The following is an 18570-nucleotide window of genomic DNA, read 5'->3' as shown; positions in this document are numbered from 1 at the left end:
CAGTAACTTATAGAGCTCAATTTGCACCTGAACAACCATAGAAGATAAAGAAGCATCATAATTATAGTATCTTGTTTCATTAAAAATGTCAACTCCCAATCTTCCTGTCTCCCACCCCCAAATCCAATTGGCCCATCTGAAAAACACCCACCTGTACTTCCCAACCACACCAAAATAACCCAACAGAACACAAGAAGTTCCTAGAGCTCTACAGAGTAAGGAAGTGGGGATGAGAAGGATCTAATACTATCCTTTCTATGCTTTTGGAATTTAAACTTATTTTAATTTGATAATTCCCTCAGAAAGGTTAAATATAAATTCTTTCTCATCCCCAGCTCCCACAGAATGAGAATGTGATTTCTAGTCATGTTCTCTCATTAAAATAAAATTTCACTCTCATAAAACAATTAATTGATCTCCAAGGTCCTTTTTAATTTTCTAATTCTGACTCCAGGCCCCATGAAATTTATTGCAATGTGCTTAAACTTGTATATTGAATTTTGCCTATTTGTTCATTGGATGTGTACAAGTATGTGCTGGGATGGGCACTATTGATTGACTCCCCAAACTCCCATTTTATAAGATTTACTTCAGTAAATATTTACTGATACTCTAATTTTGTGAAAAGGAGAAAAAGAAAGTGCCCTTGCCTTCAAGGGGACCGCAATTTATCACACACACACACAAATGTAATTTAAATAACTTCACTGTGAATTAGACAAATATTTTTACACAAAATGGTTAGAGTTCATCCTTTTATTTCCTTCAAAGTTTATCAGCCTGTGACTTTTTTTTAATTTTTAAAATTTTAGTCCATGGCTTTCCACATGTTATTTAGGTAAGTTGCCCACATCAAATGGGTTGACGCTCACTGGATTGCTATGAAGGCTGTTTCACTCTTATCATGAAATCTGCATGCCTGGGAAACAGACCATGAAGGTAATATCATAGTTATCCCCAGGTTCAGATCAGACACCATTGTGAGCTCTCTTCTATTAGTTGCACAGTATGATAGGGTTGGCTCAAAATTTCAGTTTAATGGTCTCTACCATTTTCACATATGATGAAGTGAGAGCCAGCTATTGAAGGGCTAGAAAAGCCTTTATATGATATCACGTCTCCCACAGTTCCAAGTACACAGCCTTAGCAAAAGATGTTTATGTACCAGAACATATTTACATTGGAGGGGATTCTAGAGAGCATTTTGATCCTCTGCTTCATTTTATTGCGAAAAGAAGCAGGTCTGTAGGAAAGAAGAGAATTTCCCTCTCCTTTTATGAAACCAGCATAGGCAGAACCAGCACTTGGTCAGCTTGCTCACAAATCAGTCGTCTTTCCCTTCAAACTCATTAGGTAGATCATATTTAATAATGACAAAGACTGCTTAAAATGTGTCCCTGTGCCTTTCCTGAAGTTGTCCTGATAGTTATCAAAGGAACACTTCTTTTCTACATATGTTTATTGTATCCCTACTTAAGACTGGGATGGTCCATAAAGTGCAACTCTGAAAATCAATCAAGTCCTCTATGGGGAAATGGTATCTATCCTCTCAATCAAAGTAAACCACACTGGGATCATTGTCATATTCGATGACAATGAGAAGATCCAAAGATGATTCTTCAGTTGATAAAGGATTCCTACAACACTGATATGTCATCATTTTTCTGCTTATCCCCACTTGGAGGTGATTTTTCCACTACCTAACTCTAGTCTAAGGGAGAGTGCTTTTTATAGATCTGAAACCTCTTTTAAAAGAACATTAAACATGTTTTAATGTATTAAGCAGTCACCAAAGAAGATCTCATGTATATGAAGCTATTTACCATACTCATTTATATAAGAAACCCTGTGGAATAAATTTACATCATGTATTATATAGATGTTTCAAAAGAATAAAGAAACTTTGAAGAACAACAGAGTACAAAAGAAAATAGAGTTATGAATCAATGAACAAGTAGACTAACATTAGGTCTTTTTCAAGTATAGTTTTAAATAAAATATGAAGATATAAGGGAAATGGTCCGTTAAAAACCGATATTAGAGAATTAGAATTGCTGGAGGAAATGTGATAAATACATACTGTTTCTACCTAGTTGTAAAAATTTTAAATTTAGGGCTGGCCTATTTCCTTTCCCCAAAAGACTAATCAGAAATTAAATTGAGGATGGGGAAGTTTACAAGGTTTCTGATCCAGAACTTTCCCAAACAGCAAGAGAAGAGTCAAAAAAAATGACCTAGACTACTTGTAGGGTGATATTTTCTTCTACGCTTAAATACTGGAAATTATAATCCTTGCAGCAAAGAATAAGTATTAACCATTTTATATTACATAATTATAGGTTAAGTCTTCTGAGCATAGGTGAAATGAAAATAGGATATGAATAAAGTTCATTTGTCCAAACTAAAATCCAGAAGTGGCAGAGCAATCTGCTTCCAAGGTTCAAATTACTACAATCAGCATACGTGGTCTATGGCCCAACACTGCAAATTCCAAAAAGGAAACCAAAATATACAGTCATTTTATGCTACTCTGTATCCAGGTGTCACTCATTCACCTCTACTGAAAGCTGAGGAGTTTGGAGGCCAGGCAGGTAAATTTACTTTCCACACCATCCCTATGAGCTTTTGTTTAAATTATCTGGCTACACAAAAGATCAGCTTGAAACTTATTGCTCACCTCTTATCTATTCAATGGTTTGATGGAACAGCAAGGAATATCGTTAAAGACAATGAGGCATCAACTCCTTTAATTATTCTCTCTTAAGAATCTGCCATTTCAGACCATCTATTTCAGATTTGGAATCGTGACATTTTAACCTCTTCTTGATTAAAGGTTTCTATCTCCATCTCAAAGAATGCTTACTTATATGTGGTTTCTCACAAATGGTTTAACCTTTCTGCATCTCAGTTTCATCCGTTATAAAATAGAGATAATTACAGTGGGTTCTATTTGCCCAGCATGTGGCAGGCATGCTCCATGCCTAGACTCCCTGTAAGGTCTTCATATGGAGTTTGAATATGTTCTAAGAACAAAGACAAACTGAAAATAGATTTGGGGCTAAAAAGACAGGGCTCAAGGCAGAGGGGAGTTGAATGTTGATGTTCTAGAGCCTTTTGATATCTTTCTGCCTTTTATACATTTAATTCATCTACCTTAAAAAAATTATAAAAATATCATGTACAACTTTACAACCAGTGTAGATTAAAATTCTCAAAATGTTTCATCAAGCTTACAAGTAACATAGCACTTTTTCTTTTTAACAGTTCTAAAAACACAGTTGAGAGCTGATGTGATTTTAGTTTTCAAAGTTATTTTTCTAAGGGTGATAGAAGATGTAGGATATTGATACTTTAATGAAGAAGTGAATTATTATCCCATGATTTCTCCATTAAGAATGAAAACAGCCTGCACTTGCAGAAGGAATTATATTAATTTTTCAGTAATTTTAAATTTGAATGGCATTTATGCTTCCATTTTTAAATTATAGACTTTTTGTTTTGTCATTGAAAAGTGCTTTTAGGCAATCTGATCCATCAGTTATTAGTGATTAATGGTTTTAATCTATACTGGTAAGTATTTTGGAAATATTTCTCACACAATATAGATAATAACTAACAATAAACTTGAATAACTATGAACATACCCTCGGAACAATTTTTTCTTTCCTTGCATGAGAAGGATTATTTTCAGCTGTTACTAGTAACATACTATCAACATGAAATCCATAATCAGGTATTAATCTAGTGCTGCTGGTAAGCACTGAAAACTTCAGGGATTTTTTGACCGCAGTATTCAATATTAGCAAAATGTTGACAGCCTTAAAGTATCTCTTTTATGACTTTCTATAGTTGAATAGAAAGCCTAACCAATTAACTTTAAGATGCATGTACTTAAATCAAAATATTTTCACAAGGTTTTATTTAATTTTATTTTATCTGAAGCAGTTTCTCCTTACTTTAGATAAAATAGGCCAAGGCAAAACAAGAGACATTGATTCTATGTCAATAGATTATAAATTTATTTCTCCTTCAGTAAGTCGTCAAAAGGAATGTTCTCATTCATTTGATGTGAAAGATGTTGAAAAGGAAAGAAGTTGTTCACTAAATATTATTGATTTACCTATTATTGTTAATAGGCTTAGAAAATCCGATCTTAATAGAATTTTGACAAGAAGAAACCATTTGCCAATAAATAAATCCTGGCATATGAAGTAAATTTATTCTTTAGTTCAGTTGATAAGACAAAATTTTAATACCTTTAAATTTCTTTCTAAATGTGGTAGTTCTTTGTGATATTAGACATGAAAGTTTGTAAGGTTATATGTTTTATAATATATCTTCCAAGAAAAATGGGTAAAACTTTCTAAAGCTTGAGGAGCTTACTACTTTACCAAATTAATTCAGATCTTAAAATTGACATTTGGCTAGTGAATATAGTTCAATGTAATTGATACTTGCCCAAATTTCTCTTTATTTGATAAGAATTCTGTGACAGCCTAGATTTAATTTCTTTTGGTTTTGTCTTTTGTTCCTCGAACAGCCTAAGGCATGATTTCTTTTCTTCCCCCCACCAAACTGTTAGATTAACAGCATACTACTAAAGGTTAAGGATTTAATTGATATTTTGAATCTGTCAAGAACCACTCACGTGGACTCTCGAGCCTCTTGGTCCTATTTCAAGAGTGGCCTGCCCCATATAAGCCATGATACAGTTTGTAAATTGTCCAAGTTAGCTGTTCAGCTGCCGTAGTCTAAAGTTGAAAAATATGTAAGTGGGTCATTTCTAAAATTAATTCAGCCTAACTTTGCTTGAAAACACTAAGAATATTATCCATCAGGAGAGCCAAAATATCACCCCCAAGCAGACAGAAACAATCCCTGGAGAACCGCTGCCCAGGATGATGGCTCTGTGACATGCTCTCTCTACTCCCCTTCCTGCAGCCCTTGGTTACTACCTAGGGTGCTCTAATCCTGCTTCTTGGACAGGAACTATATTGGTTTTAGCTGACATGCAAATGAAAGGAGTCTGATCAAACGAAGCACAGTTAAATTATAACCGTCACAAATAACATTTATTGAGCACCTATAATTTACCAGACGCTCACACTCATTTAATCTTCTAACAATTAAAAAAGAGAGCCATTACTGTTATGTTTATTTCACACATTTAATAACTGGATCTTGATAAGAGGTAGAGCTGGAACTTGAAATCTCAAAAGTCTCCGTCCTTAATCAGAGACTTTTTTTTTTTTTTTTTTTTTTTTTTTTGTCCTTTTGCCTTTTCTAGGGCCATACCCACAGCACATGGAGATTCCCAGGCTAGGGGTCTAATCAGAGCTGTAGCTGCTGGCCTATGCCAGAGCCACAGCACCACGGGGATTGGAGCCACATCTGTGACCTACACCACAGCTCAGGGCAATGACAGATCCTTAACCCACTGAGCAAGGCCAGGGATCAAACCCGCAACCTCATGGTTCCTAGTCGGATTCGTTAACCACTGAGCCACCACAGGATCTCCAATCAGAGACTTTTTATACTGGGTTGTTACTTCCCTTTGTGTCCATTCATCATTCATTAAGCACTTACAATGTGTCAGTCACCATGCTAAAGATTAGGGATATTATAAGGCTCCTGTCTTCGGGTAACTAATATATTAACGGAGACTGCTGTGGACTGAATGTTTCCCTCTCCACCCCACCAAATTCCTGTGTTGAAGCCCTATTCTTCAGTGTGATTGTATAGAGACAGATTCTATAAGGAGGTCTTTGGGGTTAAATGAGGTCATACGGGTGGGGCCTAAGCCAGTAGGATTGGTGTTTTATAAAGCCCCACGCTTATGACCTCATTTAACCCTAAAAAGGAAGAGACACCAGGAGTATTCATTCATGGAGAAAAAGTCATTTGAGAATAAACCAAGGAGAGAAGTCTCACCAGAAAACACTTCTGCTAACACCTTGATCTTGGACTTTCAGCCTCCAGAACTGTGCAAAAGTAGATTTCTATTGTTAAAGCCACCCAGGTTGTGGTATTCTTTTTTTTTTTTTTTTTTTTTTTTTTGTCTTTTTGCCTTTTCTTGAGCCGCTCCCGTGGCATATGGAGGTTCCCAGGCGAGGGGTCGAATTGGAGCTGTAGCCACCAGCCTACGCCAGAGCCACAGCAACGCAGGATCCAGCTGCCTCTGCGACCTACACCACAGCTCACAGCAATGCCAAATCCTTAACCCACTGTGCAAGGTCAGGAATCGAACCCGCAACCACATGGTTCCTAGTCGGATTCGTTAACCACTGTGGCCATGATGGGAACTCCCAGGTTGTGGTATTCTTTAGGGCAGCCTTGAAGACTAGTACAGAGACAGATACACATATCATTTTATATAAAATAATATGAAAAGAACTGATAGATCTACAAATTAAATATTTGGGAAGAATAAATTTCCTTTTTCTTTAATAAAAATAGGAACTTGGGTTACAAAATTTTATTCCTAGAGAGCATGCCATTTCTTTACTTTTGTCTATAGCTGATCTGACCTTCTTCAGGAAGGCCCACCTCTGGTTTACAGGGAAAAGTGTTAACAAATTGTCCAATCCAGTTTAAAGCATAATCCAATATGGGACAATTGAAATAATATATTGAAATAACATTTAAGAACTCCAGGAAACTTTTATCAGTCTCTAAGTTTCCTTAGTCTTTGTTCTGCCTCCCAGATTCCTCTCCAACAGGGCACCTGGGTGAGTGGTAAGGGTAGCAGAGATGGGAAATTCCTTTGGTGAAGTCGTCTGGCTCTTCCAGCTTCCTGGTGTTGTTCCTTGAGTGCCTACTTTCTGGATGCTCCATGGTCCTCCCATGCTAAAATCTGAGCCAGAAAACTGGGAACCTTTTTTTTTTTTTTTGTGGCTTTTACAATGTGCAGACTGCTCCCCTAGAAGGTTCAGCCTCATTATTTGCTCGTATTGCTGTGATAAACACTAAGCTGAATGTCCCATTCAATACAAGCCTAGGTGGTCCACTCACAGAAGTATATACCACACTGCTAATTCTTGGCATATCTTTAGTCAGACTCTCAGCTACCAGGGGCCTATCATACACAGGAAAGGGTAAGAGTGAATTGGAAAAATAAGACTTAAGGTTATGCCTTTAAAATAACTCAGCTATGGTTGAGTCCCAGTCAGGATAGTACAAAGAAAAGCATGAGGGGGCCTCCACCCAGAGTCCCAAATGGGGCTAGGGCAAGGCCTCACTCTGCTCCCATTGGTATCTTTACTCATATCTGTTCACCATATTCTCCCACTCTCTCTTTTCCTGACACATTTCTCCACAACTAGAAAGGGACAGGCTTTTTCTCCCCATTCTCTTCTTGTCTAGAATTCTTAGGAAAAATCTATGGACTAAGTTTCTAAGTTTGTGCCAATAATAGATAATGAAATTTAGAAAGTCCAATTCTAAATCACTGAAATTCAGACTATGGCCTTGTTGCAAATTCTATTGTTGAACACTAATTACTACCTCAGACTTGTTCTTTTCATTCCTTTTTGAAGAAACCTTAACCAAATCAAAACAGAAGGATCTCTTCATTGGAACATAGCTCAGAAAGACAAAAGAATAAGCCACATAAGTAATACTCAACATATAGATCCCACTATACTCTTGCTGAGTATTTAGAGGTGAATGATTGATTCTGACTTAAAAATGCTTCCCAGAAGAGATAACCTTTGTGCTGAATCTAGGATGAAGAAAGGAATATTTAAAAAATATTTTTAGTAGTGGCTCAGTTTAAAAATGCACAGCCATGGTTCCTGCCTAAACTGGGCACACTTTTATATCACCAGAGAATAGGCAGAAACAGCAACAAAAACCTTGAGAATTGTGGATCATATTCAGTAATCTGAAAAAACAAACAAATTCTTTCATTAGTTGACAGATATTATAAAGCACCTATTGCATGCTACAAATTGTGCCAGATGTTACCAAAAATGAAAAAGACACACTCCCTACTATCAGATATACTATTGGAAATGTTTAGCTTTCAGTACAGCACACACATTTTAGAAGGAAAGAAGAGTTGTAATCACTAAGTAGTATTAAAAAAATAATTTCCCAAATGATGAAAGTCCAGTATTTTGTAGTAAAATCAGGACTAATCCTTTTATTAGTGTCCCATTTATCCAGTTGTTCAGATAGCACCTTGCTTGCATTCTATGAGAAGAAAGATGCTAAAATATTATGATCAAGTACAGAAAGTCTATTGAAAGATTATGAGTAGAATGGGTTATATTTTGGCACAAATGTTATTATCAAAACCCTGTTTACACTAATCACTAAAACTTTTAATCACCTATTAAAAGGTATTTTGAAGTTTTTAAATTTATATTCATTATTCTTTAATTTTATAACATTGTAAGAAATGTTCACAAAATGCAGTCCTGAAAATATATAATCATTCTCCATTTATTGAATAAAAATATTTATTTCTCTTAACCCATATTTATAATTTTATGTAAAATTCATTTTATAGAACAGAAAGTAAATGGAAATGAGGCTTGAAAAAAACTAGCTTATAGAGTAATAGTGTTATGACTAAATACAAATATTGTCTTTGATTAACTAGCCAATAAAGTATTAAAATTTTTATCTATAAGTATTTTTAGATTGATTACATTCTATAAATGCCAATATTACTGTAAATAGTGGACACAAGATTATAACATATAATGCTATACTTCTGTTCTATTCCTATTGACTGTAATTTTAGGGAAAAAATACTTATTGTCCTCATAAATTATCTCATATACTATTCAACAGTATATAAAAATAGAACCTTCTCTTAAAACATACTGAATTTGTAACCAACAAGGTCTTGAATATCTTAATAAAAAGAAAGTCCAGAAATGTATATGTTACACAAAGATGGTGGCCTCAAAAGTCTACGTAAGTGGGGCTTTAGGACAGAAATCTAGTTAATCCAAGAATCTTGTGTTGAAGTTACATTTGCAGAGCAAGTACACTGCTTTCATTTAAGTTGTATATTATAGCCAATAAAATATCAATGTTTTATGAAATTTTATTTAGTTTTTACATAAATGTAAGAAAGCACAAACCTTCACAAGAAAAATATTGTCATTACAGTTGCCCTTCAATATTCACAAGGGATTGGTTCCAGGACCACCTCATAGATACCAAAATCTGAAGAAGATGGGAGTTTATTACGTAAAATGGCATAGTATAGTTGGCCCCATGCATCAACAGTTTCTTCATCTTCTGGATAGAGAGGGCCAACCATATTTTAAACTAAGATGTAGTTTAAAATATTATTGGGAATCAATATGTTCTTCCTTGCTCAAGTCATTCAGTGGTACTGCAACGTAGACATATAAAATCACATGTGGATACTTCCCATACCTTTCTTTATAACACTAACCCTCTCCTAAACTCATGAGTTTTAATATTTACCTTCATTCTTAAAGGCATATTAAACTTATTATGTCAAGAATTGTGTTCATAATTTACTACACTCTCCCTAAACATTTTTCTCTTTCATATTTTCTATTTTAGTTGCTGGCACCACCAACCAGCCAGTCAGCAGACAGGCTTCATTCTTAATCCTTTTCTTGGCCTTGTCTTCTATTATTAATTCCTTCTGTATTCCAAATGGAGGCATCAGCATCCATCCAACAATTCAGGCCAGAAATGTAGAGCAGGCTCATGTCCAATATCCCATCTCTCTGGCTAGAGAGAAAGTGATAGTAGCAATGCAGATTGTACTCTCTCCTCCCTGATGCAATCAACCACCAAAGCTGGGAGATGCTACCATCTGAGAAGTTGCTTGGATTTATTCTATCACATGATAAAGGGGTTGGTCAAACTAAGTAGTGTATAAACTTGAATACTTGGAAGATTTAAGTATTTAAGTTTCGAGTTTACACAACTTGAATACTTTAATTTTGTAGCCTCAGAGCATGCAAAAGGCAGAGAACTAGAATGCTGCCATGCAACCAAAATGGAAATAAAAAGGGACAAAAACTTCCTGGAAGTGTATCACAAGACAGGAGCTCAGCTCCTAAAATTAGGTATATGACCTGAATGAGTCAAAATAGAAGATAATGTTAAGCCTCCGTGTTAGGCTCTTATAAATTTTCCCTGATTGGAGACAAGATTAGTTAAACAATCAGAGGCAGAACCAAACATCTATATATCTGTACACACATACATGCAAATGTAAAACAAAACTTCACAATATACAGCAAAATTTCAGAAGCCACCAAGTCATTAGCCTCTTTGAATGAAGCTCTGAAGCTCAAATTCTTAGGTTCTAACTTAATCTCTGTGATATACTGTATGATTTTGGAAAAATAATCTGTGTATTCTGAGCCTCAACTGTAAAACAGGGATAATAATACCATTACTCCCGTAAGACTGTTGTGATGTTTAAATGAGATAACTCCAGGGGAAATAACAAGCAATAGATTTTATTATTATATATTAAAACCTCATGCAGTGTCATCTTTAACCAGAATTAACTTCCTTTACGATAATAATCTGCTCCTTTTTTTTTCTTATCACTATTTAAGTGACTCCCTAGTCCCCATTTCACAAAGCTCCTATGCCCTATTTATCTTTCTTATTTATTTGGATGTCTCCACTTGAATAGCCTTTTATACATTTTTACAAATTTGAAACTTAATATATTGTCTTCTCTTACTTACTTTATGCAGCGATAGGCTCAGCAATTCAGAACTTTGGGTGAAGAGACTCCAAAGACAGCATTCTCCCCTTAAGGTAAATTAAACTTAATCTTCTCAACTAGATTGTAAACTCCTTAACAGTTTGGAACAATTCTCCTTTTTACTGTTGTGACTCCAGACACCTCATAAGAGATGAAATGGGTATTTGTGGTGGGGGAGGGGGATGAGGCAACTATTCCTCATATTTTCTCAACTGAGAGTGTTGCCAGAGAATGATTTTTGTGTCCTTGAGCAAGTTCTCCCACCTAGAACTTCCTTTAGCGGACCAATCACCACAGAGTTTCTGTGGGGTAGCCTCCCTTAGAAAGCAGGCAAACAGCCCATGACCTAGAGGAAAATTATTTGAGAATTTTATTTTTTTATTTTTTAACATTTTTTATTAATGATTTTTATTTTTCCATTATAATTAGTTTAGTGTTCTGTCAATTTATACTGTACAGCAAAGTGACCTAGTCATATACATACATTCTTTTTCTCACATTATCCTCCATCATGTTCCATCATAAGTGACTAGATATAGTTCCCTGTGCTATACAGCAGGATCTCACTGCTTATCCATTCCAAATGCAATAGTTTGCCTCTATTAACCCCAGACTCCCAGTCCATCCCACTCCCTCGCACTCCCCCTTGGCAACCACAAGTCTATTCTTCAAGTCCATGAGTTTATTTTCTGTGGAAAGTTTCATTTGGGCCATATATTAGATTCCATATATAAGTGATATCATATGGTATTTGTCTTTCTTTTTCTGACTTACCTTCTCTTAAGGGGTTTGTATCCAGATAGATACCATATTCTAGAGCAAGCCCTAACTCAGCATTCCTGATAGCAGCTGCCACACTGGGAATACTGGAAAAACTGAGAGTAAAGAGATCCAAACCTCCTAGAATGGAATGGGATTGCCTTTACTTTAACAAGCTGAGTAGAAATCTGGGCAGCTGGTAGCAGTATTTGCACTAGAATTGCGCATTGCTCAGCCTGAGGAGGGCTAAGCATCAGAGTAGCACCATGTGGCAACAGGAAGCAGTTCCAGGGTCCTCAGCCTGTTCTCCCCCCATGCATGCAGTCACTGCTTGTGTCCAGAGCACTGCAGTGGTACACGGGGAAGAGTGACAGAATGGGCTATTGAGAGAGAATGGAAGTAGGAGCTGACTGGGAAAGTATGTTGCCATGAGTAGATTACAGTTGAAGACCTAAACTAGGGCAAGGGTGATGGAAATGATCAAAGGCTGGCAGTTACAGATGAATTGTGCCAGAAAAGTAAGGGATAGGCACATTAAGGGTGTTGGTGGCAGGGCAGTACAGTCACAAGAGTTGACAGAGGAGGCATCAAGTTCCAGGGATGGAGAAACCAAGTCAAATGATGAATAGAGGGTGATGAGGATGTGGGCCAAAGAGAGATGAGATTTTTAGAAGAGTGTCTGTAGATAGTGCTTTTCACAAAGAAGCAAAGGCCCGAGTGGCAAAGGGAATGGTGAGACAGGGCAAGTGCTGCCCTCTGGGTAGCCCTCTGGGTGTCGTCTGAAGACGTGGTTCAAGGCAAGCTTGACATAAAATTATTAAGGACAAGATTTCATTGTTTCATCATTCTTTTCAGAAATCCTCTTTCCTTTTACCCTTGTGAGATTATCCAGTGCCTTCTGCTGTTTCTTCTGCTTGATGGCTCTTACCCCCACACATCTGAGATATCTCATAGATATCCCTGGATTCCTTTAACCCTTACCATAGAACAGCCCTCCTAACTAAAATTACAAGCTCATCTCTGGGAAGTGCATGCATGCACACACACACACACACACACACACACACACACACACACACACACTCTTCTTGTCCCCTTCCCCTGCTTTCCTTCTCAATATTTAACACACTATATGTTTGACTCGTTTATCATTGTTGATTGTCTGTCTTTCCCATTAGAATTCAAGGTCCATGAGGACAGGGATTTTTGTCTGTTTTATTAACTACCCCAGCCCAGCACCAAGGACAGTGTCTTCTTCATTATTATATGGGCTCAGTAAATATTTATTGAGTGAATAACTCAGTTACTGGATGTGTTCTTTGTGATCTCAAATGGCTGGCCTCCTTCTCTAGGGATTTTCATGCTTACAAGCCACCAGCAGGGAATTTCACCTGGTAACTTTTACCTTAAGTGACTGATTTTTAATTCATTTCTCCACTCCTGTGTTTCATTCTCTTGGAATTGTTCCAGGTGATTGGGAATTATTATTTAAAAAATTATCTAGGTGAATGCAGATGGCTGAAATTAATGTGCATTGTAATCCAGATACTATTTTCCATTGTGGGGCCCTCAGTGACTCATCCCAAAGAGTCAATAATGTGAAGATTTCAGGAAATGTGAGTTTGGGGGGAGAAAGTTTGAGGGCGAGTGAATGTTAAACGTACAGTGTAGAAAGCTGCCTTTGCCTTCTATGTCTGTGTTCAACCTCGAATCTTCTAATGTAATCACCCTGGCTTAAAGCTGATGTGCTGTAAATATGAAAATAAGTAAATTCAGAATTCCTGCTTTGGCACAGTGGGTTAAGGATCCAGCACAGTCCCTTCAGCAGCTCAGGTCACTGCTGAGGTGTAGTTTGATCCCTGGCACCACACAGTGGGTTAAGGATCTGGGGTTGCCACAGCTGCAGCATAAGTCACAGCTGCAGCTTGATCTCAGGCCCTGGGAACTTCCACATGCCTCAGGTACAGCCAAACAAACAAACAAAAAAAGCAATAAAATTAGTAAATTCAGTAGCTGTTTACTAAAATGGGCAATTCATTTAGGAAATACTTTTTGGCACAGATACAGGCTTTTGCAGCCAAAACATTTTTACTTGACTACAGTTTAAGTCAATTTCCTTTTGTTTAGTCCACAGGGGAGGGTGAATAGCTAGGTCTTGTTATCTATCTTTCTCACAGTAATATTGTGAAGGTTTAATAAAGGACAATGCAAAACTTTTGCAAGTATAAACTGCAAGAGAAATAATGATGGCTTTATTCTTAAGTGGTTCCATGTCACCTTGCTATTTCTTGCTTGTCATTCACTAATTAAATGTCAGTTCCCAATAGCTACACAGGTAAAAGTGTTATTTGACATAATCTAAAATAGAATCTAAGTATACCCAATTGTGCTTGGATCCTGGTACTGTTTGTCCTCTCATTCCTCACGTTCAGCCCTGTCTTTCTCATCTCCTTTCTTGTTCTTCCCCTCCCTCTGCTACTCACCTGCTAATTCCTATCTCACTTCCCACTTTGCCATAGAAAAAGTCCATCTTCATCCCTCTCTATCTGTTCTTTAATAGGACCAGATCCATACCCACTGTCCAAGTGCTACCTACAGATTTCATGCTGGTTTTGTTCTGGGGCTTTTATTTTTCCTTTTATTATCAAGAATTATGTCACCGAAGATAACTTAGGCTCAAGCTAAGAACCGGTGTTAAATAAACGTACTGTGAATGAAAGTCATGTTAAGCAGGTCATAAGAGGGGATGGTTGGGAGTAAGTGGCAGCCATAGTCAAAATTTACTAATTAATGGAATAGAAGCAAATATGTGATTTTACCAAGGAGAGGACAACAATTTGCAGAAAAGTTTTCTTAGAATAGGACTAACTGGATTCTACATTTCCTCATTTTACCTCAAAGAACATTAAAACAATGAGTGGTATTTTGAGAAAAAATAGAGTTCTCTCTTGAGGAAGATTCCATAAAACAAAAAACAGAAAATATACCATAACAAGTGACACTTGGATGATACTCCACACAACATCATTGCAGGGCAGTAAACTAAGTTACAGAGAATTCAGACAACCTGCCTCAGTTTGCAAAGATAGTAGCATTCAGCTCTCAAACCCAGGTCTTTGGGATCCATATCCAGTGATCTTTCTAACTATATCCAATTCTGTACTTTTTCTGACCTGTGTGCCAGTAAGAGAAAAAAAATTATAGTGTGTATTGTAAAGTTGAAATGAATTCCTTTCCTATTTGGATGAAAACTTGTCTGATACATTATTATAGCATAAAGAATAAATACAGGTCACCTGTGTTTGGGGTAAATTCCTATTGTAATAAATTCAGCACAAAGAAGATTCGTGACTGACCATGCTATTTTCTTGATACATAAAAAAGATATGTTGATCTGATATATATTCAATTTTGCACATTTAAGTCCTTTGTCTGGCAACTTTCTCAGTTACCACAGAGAACAAGAATCATTGCACCCTGCTCAGACTGGATATAGGAACAGAAACAGACATGAACTGCAGCTGAATTCTTTATATTCCTTGTGTCCTAAAAATCAAGTGTCAATTTATTATTGCTTTTTTTTCTTGGTAATCTTTCTTCAGGGCTGTCAAACACCTCAAGGAAATTCATCTAAATTATCAAGTTTAAACGAAAACATAATCCCACAAAGACTCTTAAGCACTGTGATTAATGAAAAGTGGAGAACTAATTGTGACATCTATTTTCCTGTATTATTTTCAAAATGTGCATTGCATTCCAATGGACATAAAAGGGGCTGTGAGTCAGCTCTTTTTATCCTCTGAATTCTGCACAGTATGCATTCTAGGAAGCATTGAAAGGGAATAGAATTTCGTTTTAACTATTTGTACATTCCAAAACATTTGTTTTACATGCACAGCAGCTACAGTTTTGCTTACAAAAATTGTTTTATGCCTGGTTACTGATTTTTTGTCTTTCTGAGTTTGTATTTGCCCAATATCCACTATCCCTTCCTAACAGCATAATTATTACTTTAGGAAAATTACATCTTTCCCATTGTCTCTCTAATCTTGGTGGACCATGAAACCCTGGGGCCTGCCTCCCACTAAGAAGCCTCAGAGGGGCATACTTTCCTTCATTGCCCCTATAATAACAAGAAAGAAGGCATATGATCGAAATTTGGCCAAATTGAAAGGGGCAAGTGAAACAAAAAAAAAAAGAAGAAGAAACAATTGAGTTCTATTTCTTTCAGAGTAGTTTCAACCAGTCTGTTCAATTTTTTTAAACTGAGGTAAAATTTTGTGCAGTTAACATAACATTAACCATTAACCATTTTACAATGTTCAGCTCACTGGCATTTGGTGCATTCACATGGAGAACTATCACCTCTGTCTTGTTCCAAGACATATCCGTCACACTAAGAGGGGACCACGAACGCATCAAGCAGTCACCGCCCATTCTTCTCTCTCCTCAGCCCTGGAAACCACTGGTCTTATTTTTGCCTCAGGGGATTTATGTATGATGGGTATTTCACATAAATGAAATTATGTTACTTGTGGCCTTTTATGTATGACTGCTTTCACTTACCATAGTGTTTTCAAGTTTCATCCCTGTCGCAGCATTACTGGTACTAACCAGTCTGTTCTTATTCTTGCCTAGCTTTCCTGTTTCTATTCCTCTGGCTCTGCCTTGGTTTCTGCACCTCACAAGTCCAGTCCCTCAGTCATTCCAGTTACTCAGTGCCCTTCTTCTTGTGGTACTTAGCCTTCCCATAGTTAGCCAGAGTCACTGGTTCCTGTTTCCCACAACTCATAATGAATTGACACATTTCCTTACTGGGCACATTAATTATTAATATCTAACTGGATACAAAAGTCTGAAGGTTTATTTCCATTTTCTACTCTACTTGTGTGTTAAATAAAAACATGAAAATGATAGAGGTCTATTTTCCTTCCTTCTCTTTCTGTAGTACTCTTTTTTTTTTTTTTTTTTTTTTTTGTCTTTTTGCTATTTCTTGGGCCGCTCCCTTGGCCTATGGAGGTTCCCAGGCTAGGGGGCGAATCGGAGCTGTAGCCACCAGCCTACGCCAGAGCCACAGCAACGAGGGATCTGAGCCGCGTCTGCGGCCACAGCTCACGGCAACGCCGGATAGTTAACCCACTGAGCAAGGGCAGGGACCGAACCCGCAACCTCATGGTTCCTAGTCGGATTCGTTAACCCCTGCGCTGCGACGGGAACTCCTCTTTCTGTAGTACTCTTAAGGAGTACTTATTTTCATGCAAAGGCATTGCAAGCATAAGAAGAAACAGACCTAGGTGTCCCGGTGACTCATTTCCTTCCTTTGGATAACTTAGGGAGAAATCAACTCAGCAGGTCTTGGCTCAAGGGAAGAATAGACTGACATTGGAGGCTGCCATCTAGAGGCTCCTCCTTTCTACCAAAGCCAGTTCCTCCAGCAGGGAAATAATGCTTGGCCAGGTGTATCCTACCCCTGAAGCCCTGCAGCCAAGCACCCTTCATGGTGCACACAGCCAAGCTAGGTGCAATCTAAACCCCTTCTATTTGCGATTGTGAAAATTTCAAGGATTGTGTGTATTTGGCTATTTCTTTATTTGTAAGGTTTTTCTTTTCCCTAGTAAAATCTATTTTATATTTATACCATGTGGTACTAAAGGTATGTGTTCATATCTTCTTGGTATAACAAAGCTAATCCAATAAACATGATGAGAGACGCAAATATAAATGAGACAAAAGTCATTATTCTTAAAGAGTTCAAGTCTAGTGGTGGTGGGGTGGGGAATACCATGAACATAAACCACTATAAAATAAAGAATGACAATTGAATCATAAATCCTCTAATAGCCACAATCATGGAACATCCAGATTTTGCTGAAACACTTCCTTTAAAGAAAGAATTCACTCTTTCTTGAAGAAGATACTAAAGTTGTTTCAACTTCTTCCCCTTTAACTTATCCATGCTGGTCTTTGTTCTTCCCTTCTAGAACTATAGTGAGCCTACCTACTCTTCTTCCACTGAGCACTCTTCAAATATCTAAAGAGTGTCTTCTCATCAAGCTCACTGTTATAGAGTCTAAACATCCTTGATAACTTCCACGGTTGCATAGCTACAAAGTTCCATGGAAACAGTGGAGGGAGAGACCACTTTCAGGTGAGGACCTGAGCTATATTTATTGAATAAGCAGCATTTCACTTTAGGTTAAAAAGCATTTCTAAAATAATGGCAAAAAGATGGATTATTCCAGGTGGAGTCAGAAAGAGAAAGCAAAGCATGTATTTGGAAAAGTGATGATTAGATCTCAAAAATGTAAATAGTTCAGCAGAGGTATTTGAAGAACAGTGAGACCACATACATTAAGAGCGTAAACTAAAGTTTGTAGTGTAGATAATTAGAAACCTTGAAACACTTTTGAACAGAAGAATGACATGCTAAAAGATATACTTTGTGAACATTACTTAGGTGTAGAAGGGAAACTAGAGAGAGAAAAGAATAATTAAGAGGTTATTATGGAAATCTAAATGGGATGTAACAACTGCCTGAAATAGAAAAATGGTGGGAGGTATGATAAGAATAGGTTAACTGCAAGATTCTGTACAGAAATAGAATCACCATTCATAGTACTACCGTATCTATCTCTTTTCTTTATTTTAATATTAAGAAATCACTGCATAAGGTTTGTAATTATATACTTCTACAAAGGCAGGATGGTGAAGTAGAAAGCAGCTTTACAGTCTGACAGACTGGAGTTAAAATCTTGGATCTGCTGCTTCTTTGCTGTTGTCATGTACAAATTATTTTACCTGGGAATCTGTCTGGCTTGTAACATAGTGGTAATAAAGCATGATGGTACTGATACAGTGACACTAAATAAATGTTAAGTCCCCTTCTCTTTTTCTTATTTCACTTTTAAAATTTTTATTAACCTGTTGTTTTGTACCAGAAAGTATGCTCGATGAGGAAAGCCATAGACATTCTCCAGATACCCATCGTATACTGTTGAGAGAGAAAGAAATGTGGTACATTGTATTGCTTACACTCTCTTTCTTCTTATGAGCAAATTCTACCTTCCATTCATTGTTATGTGACTTTCAAG

At 37.0% G+C, this 18570-nt stretch overlaps 1 long non-coding RNA gene across 1 annotated transcript in view; it reads left to right on the top strand.

The window, feature by feature from the left end:
* LOC110257539 (uncharacterized) overlaps window positions 1-18570 on the top strand; it is a 744583-nt gene that overhangs the window by 664212 nt on the left and 61801 nt on the right. Inside the window, exons 6-7 of the long non-coding RNA XR_014834218.1 lie at window positions 10710-10773; window positions 17461-17627. This is a non-coding gene — a long non-coding RNA (uncharacterized LOC110257539). The remainder of the gene's footprint in view (window positions 1-10709; window positions 10774-17460; window positions 17628-18570) is intronic.

This window comes from Sus scrofa, chromosome 18 (genome assembly GCF_054392235.1).
Source record: "Sus scrofa isolate SSC_HxYL_T2T_F1_AM1 chromosome 18, Sscrofa_HxYL_maternal_Yorkshire_Landrace_v2.0, whole genome shotgun sequence".
Taxonomy (NCBI): domain Eukaryota; kingdom Metazoa; phylum Chordata; class Mammalia; order Artiodactyla; family Suidae; genus Sus; species Sus scrofa.
Note: the sequence above shows the minus strand (reverse complement) of the source record. Positions and strands in the feature narration are given on the sequence as shown.